General features: G+C 40.9%; 1 pseudogene; it reads right to left on the minus strand.

The window, feature by feature from the left end:
* Positions 1–4,760: 4,760 nt before the first annotated feature.
* LOC136391930 (small ribosomal subunit protein eS4, X isoform-like) lies at positions 4,761–5,549 on the minus strand (annotated as a pseudogene).
* Positions 5,550–5,806: the final 257 nt, after the last annotated feature.

The following is a 5,806-nucleotide window of genomic DNA, read 5'->3' on the forward strand; positions in this document are numbered from 1 at the left end:
CAGAATGCCATAGGGAGTCCTGGATATGTCCCAGGAGCCAGGCAGGAAACCAGCTGACCTTAAGATGACAAAATTAAACCCAAGTTTATTAACGAGTGATCTGAATTTATGTCAGAATTTTGCCACTCTGCTTCTGAGTGGATTGGACACATGTAATTGATACTGTTTTCTTGCTATTTCACTGCACTAACCACATAATGGGTTCGGTTTTCTTGTTAAATTCTTAGCTAAGGTGAATGGTACATTAGTTTCATTTATTAATGTAACAAATGCTTACTGAATGATACTGTGTGTGTGTGCGTGCATGCATGTGTGTGTGTGTGTGTGTGTGTGTGTGTGTGTGTGTGTGTATGAACAGTAACCATCAAAACCTCATCCCTTAAATAGCTACCACTCTGTGAAGGGAGCTGAAGCTTGTACATTGGTAACTCTGCCATAAGCCTAAATGTTATAAAATTTCAACTGGACCACGAAGATATATAGAGGAAGGACAGCACAGGAACTCTAGATGAGGAGGCTGTCCATGACAAGGTACAGAGGCGAGGAATTTCAGATGTTTATGGGAAATATGTCATTCATTCACTCGTTCACTCATCCTATAAGTACTTATCAAGTGTCACTGTGTGACAAACACTGTCCTCGACCATGGAGATCCAGCACTAAACAAGGAAAAATCTTTGCTTTCATGGGACTTATATTTTGAGAGATGAGGGATGGAGAGTAAACAAATCAATTAGATAATTTCAGAGAGTGCAAGTTTTATGAAGCAAATGAACAGAGTAATATGAGCATGAGTGGTCAGGAAGGGGTTTAGTGTGACTGCAGAGTCAGGTCTGTGATAGGATTGTGAAATTAAAAACTAGAAAGGTCTGCCTAACCAGGCGGTGGCGCAGTGGATAGAGCGTCGGACTGGAATGTGGAGGATCCAGGTTCGAGACCCTGGGGTCGCCAGCTTGAGCGCGGGCTCATCTGGTTTGAGCAAGGCTCACCAGCTTGAGCCCAAGGTCGCTGGCTCGAGCAAGGGGTCACTAGCATCTGCTGTAGCCGCCCCCCCCCCCCCCCCCGTCAAGGTACATATGAGAAATCAATCAATGAACAACTAAGGAACCACGACAAAGAATTGATGTTTCTCATCTCTCCCTTCCTGTCTGTCTGTCCCTATCTGCCCCTCTCTCTGACTCTCTCTCTGTCTCTGACACACACATACACACACACACACACACACAAACCAAACAAATAACAAAAAAACAAAAACTAGAAAGGTCTATACAGTGTTGGGGAATCCATGAAACGTCTCTTCTTTTCTTTTTAAGATTTTATTGATTTTACTAAGAAAGAGAGGAGAGGGATGGGGAGTGAGAAGTCTCAATTCATAGTTGCTTCATTTTAATTGTTCATTGATTGATTGCTTTTCATATGTGCCCTGAGCAGGCAAGCCCAGGGTTTCAAATTGGTGACCAGTACTCTATCCACTGCGCCCACAGGTCAGTCCCTGAAACATCTTTTTTTTTGTATTTTTCTGAAGTTGGAAACGGGGAGGCAGTCAGATAGACTCCTGCATGCACCCAACCAGGATCCACCTGGCATGCCCACCAGGGGGCGATACTCTGCCCATCTGGGGCATTGTTCTGTTGCAACCAGGGCCATTCTAGCACCTGAGGCAGAGGCCACAGAGCCATCCCCAGCGCCTGGGCCAACTTTGCTCCAATGGAGCCTTGGCTGCGGGAGGGGAAGAGAGAGACAGAGAGGAAGGAGAGGGGGAAGGGTGGAGAAGCAGATGGGCACCTCTCCTGTGTGCCCTGGCCTGGAATCGAACCCAGGACTCCTGCACGCCAGGCTGACACTCTACCACTGAGCCAGCCGGCCAGGGCCTGAAACATCTTGAATGTTAGATCTGGTAATCTTTTTTTGGGCATGTCAAGAAAACACTAAGTACTTTAATTCTTAAATTAGTGATATCCGGTGGTCATTTTTCTAACTAATGGTGTTTTTCAGAACTGTGTAGAGGAACACTTGTATTCCTGCTGGATAGCTAAGTGGACCTGGTCATTCTATATTTGGCATTGTTACATCTTGAGTCATTTAACTTTATTTTTAAAGGCCCAGAAGGACGATCTTGACAAACTCATCCAGGAGATTTTTGAGTTTTTCTTAGTTGCTCGTAGTGTATTTTCAAGTCACATTTAAGTTTGTTTATTATTTTTCTTGGGTTTCCCTAACATCATCTCTCATTGAAGTTTATCCACACAGGAATTTACAAGGTTCAATGACTTTTTAGATTTTTTTTTTTGTAAAAATGACCAAATACAATTTTAAATAAACAAATGTGTCGTTTCTTTACTTATATACCTAAAAAAGGGAAGTCAAAATAAACTTACCTCAAATATTCCAGTGGTATAATTTTCCATGCAACACAACAAAGAATATTTTAGCTCACAGGGAGAATTTTAAAGAAAGTTTTATACATGTGTGCTATAGTGGAAACACTTATTATCTGAATCAATGATTTTATTTTTCTTGATACAAAAACTATTAATTGAACTGTATTAGTCTTTTTTAACTCTAAATATCTATAATTCTCTCAGACTCTCTTATAGTTCATAAGGCCTATAGGATAGCTATCTGGGATATATCTTAGGAGAACATTGTTTTCATAAATTAAAGTGAATGACAGCAAAGAAATAAGCAACATTGAGATCATTCGCTGATCATGTATTAGGAGGGAAAGGCTTGAGAATGGAGGAGTGGGACTAGGTTGTGAGGTATATTAAGGATTAGAAAAGCCCAGCCTGTGGTGGCGCAGTGGATAAAGTATTGACCTGGAACGCTGAAGTCACCAGTTCGAAACCGCGGGCTTGCCTGGTCAAGGCACATGTGGGAGTTGATGCTTCCTGCTCCTCCCCCTTCTCTCTCTTTCTCTCCCCTCTTGAATAAAATGAATTAATTTAAAAATCTTCTAGAAAGAAAAGGATTAGAAAAAAAGAGAAGAATATGAAAAATAAGAACAAGGGATGGGAGGGGATTGTTCTGGTGTTCAGTAAGGACATACCCTCCCAGGAAACCTAGCCACAGTAGCACACTTGCTAATTTTGCTAGTTTTACAGAAACATCACTTATAAAATGGAACACTAAAGGGTAACAAAGGAAAAAGTTACCATTGATTTTTATAAAATTATAGAGTACACATTTAAAAAGCAACAGACAAGGTTAATTTTTAAGGTTGCAAGCATGGATTAAATGCAGCTCCCAAACTATTGTGCTGAGTTATTACCCTTCTTAGTTTTAGTTCATGGGATGTTTTTCAAAGTATTTATGGAGGATAAGAAATGTAGCACAGCAGTTTATGGTGACAGTGACCAGAGCCTAGGGACTGGTTGCCAGGTGAGCAATAAAGAGACAGATAAAAAGAGAAGATGAAAATCATGCACATAATACTCAGCTTGGGCTGCCATAACAAAAGATTGTAGACTGGGTGGTTTCAACAACAGAAATTTATTTTCTCACAGTTCTGGAGGCCAGAAGTCTAAGATCAAAGTTCAAGATGATTTGGTTTCTGCTGAGAGTTCTCTTCCTGGCTGCCTTCTTAGTATGTCCCCACATGGCCTTTCCTTGGTGCATGTGCAGGGAGGGAGAGAAGGAAGGAGGGGAGAGAAACAGAGCATGCCAGCTCTCTGGTGTCTCCTTCTGTAAGAACACTAATTCTATTGGATCAGGGAATCACCCTTATGACCTCACTTAACCTTCCTTCCTTCCTTAGAGGCCCCCTTCTCCTTAGAGCCCCATTGGGAATTGCAGCTTCAATATATGAATTTGGGGGAGGGAGTGGGCACAAACATTTAGTTCATAAAATATAGGAAAAGGGAAGAAATGTCTAACCTAAAGCAGAAATTTGAAAAGTTTTACTAACAATTGAACAGTAAATTCTCGAGCTCCCTGGCACAGAAGGCAAAAAGGGAAATATAATAAATCCGCAGTGTGAATCTAAGTCAGGGGGTGACCTCTTTGCTATCTTAAGCCTTATTTTCTCTTATTGTGTGTTTCTGTTTGTTAAAGTAGTCTCAGACATTGACAGTAAGGGTGGGGGCCAGGGAGGAACATATTTTTGGGGCTAGAAAGTCTGTTGTATTTCACAGCACACTCTGTAGATTTCTTTTCTTTTCTTTTTTCTTCTACACGGAAGGCTGATTTCAAACACTGCTTTTATTCCTTGGAGGCTGGGTGGAAGTACAAGTTCTGGACTGGCTCTGTGTTTACTGCCACTAGAATCAAAGATTGGACTCTTTGAACTGTCGCTGCCTCAACAGGGTTATCTTTTATGTTAAAGTGGAAAAGTCACAAATCCTGCAAGCAGATTGTTTCAAAGCTGATGATAAACAGTAAATAAACCCTATTGCTGTTTCAAGTTAATAACCTATTTTTTTTTATTAAGAGTGCTGAAAGATAACTTATGTTCATTCTTTTGTATTTACACACACTTAAGATGATTTCATCCTGAAAATTACCAACATCTCTGGGGTAACTGGAGGTGGCTTATTGGTCACAAACTATGGTTGGCATTTTTATTTTAGTTGCTCTGGGTTGGTTAATATAATGAACACAATGCAAAGGGTCAGAACATTATTTAAATGATGACTGCATAAATAATTAATATTTAGTTCTTAAATTATTTGTGGCATTCTTCAATTCTTTTTTTTAAAATTATGCCATACTGTCTTTAATTAATTACAAAGACCCTAACAATCACGTCCAGAGAGATCACTTCACCAACTGCTTTGCTTGGCTCTCAGTCTCCTGTCTCTCTCATCGGCAATGGTGAGTTGGATCCCTTTTCCTCCAGGAAGAGAAACCCATGGTTTGTGGCCTTTGCTAATAACAAAGACATTGGAGAGTGGGTGGCAAAATGGTGGCCTTTGCCATCTTTCACCCAAACCCATTGAAAGAACCAAGATGTCTCTCTCTGTTCGGGATCACACCAATTCTTCTCAGGATAGCACCTCCAGGAACTATACATACACAGCTTCCCAGTGAAATCAGTAACCTTGCCAGTTTCGAAATCAATCTGAATGTTGCCATTCCCCTGATGGAGGGACCAGGGTGGTAGTTCATGTGAGCATCATGGGTCATCAGATGAAGGATTCCTCTTGTGTCCTTAAAGGTCCTTCTCTCTTTGCACAGCTTGTACTTGGCTTCCTCAGGTAGAATATGATGAAAAGCAAAGCGACCTTTGGTACCATAGAGGAAGCTGAAATTCTCTTTGATCTTGTCAATGCTGATGATATCTGTTAAACCAGCAGGGTAGGTTATATCAGTTTGGACCCTGCCATCAATCTTAGTGAAATGCTGCAGACAGATCTCTACCTCATCTCCTGCCAGAGCATACGTAAGTCTGTTGAGAAAAATGATCAGATGGAGACAGTCTCTCTGCTTTTGGGGTCTGTTAGATAAGTGGGAAGCAAACCCACTGGTCGGTTGATCAGCATCCAATGCTTTGGACTTGCTAAATGCTTCAGATGCCTCTTGGGACCAGGAGCCAGGGCTGCGTTAGCCATAACAAAAGAGAATTTTCAGTTCTTTTTAGCTTATCTAAACTTTCTTTGTGTGCAGCTGGGTTCTTAAATCTACTTTGCTTTCCCAAAATGGTAGAAAGGGAAAAAAAAATTCCCAAGACCCTTTCCAAATGGCAAATTCAAGATCAATGTCTAAAAGTATAACCAGAAAAACCAGTATGGTATAAGCGTACGCATTTTATCACTTCATTCATCCTTTTGCTCATTTATAATTTGACCAATTTTTATTGAGTACTTTC

The sequence above is a fragment of the Saccopteryx leptura genome, chromosome 2 (assembly GCF_036850995.1).
Source record: "Saccopteryx leptura isolate mSacLep1 chromosome 2, mSacLep1_pri_phased_curated, whole genome shotgun sequence".
NCBI classification, from domain to species: Eukaryota; Metazoa; Chordata; class Mammalia; order Chiroptera; family Emballonuridae; genus Saccopteryx; species Saccopteryx leptura.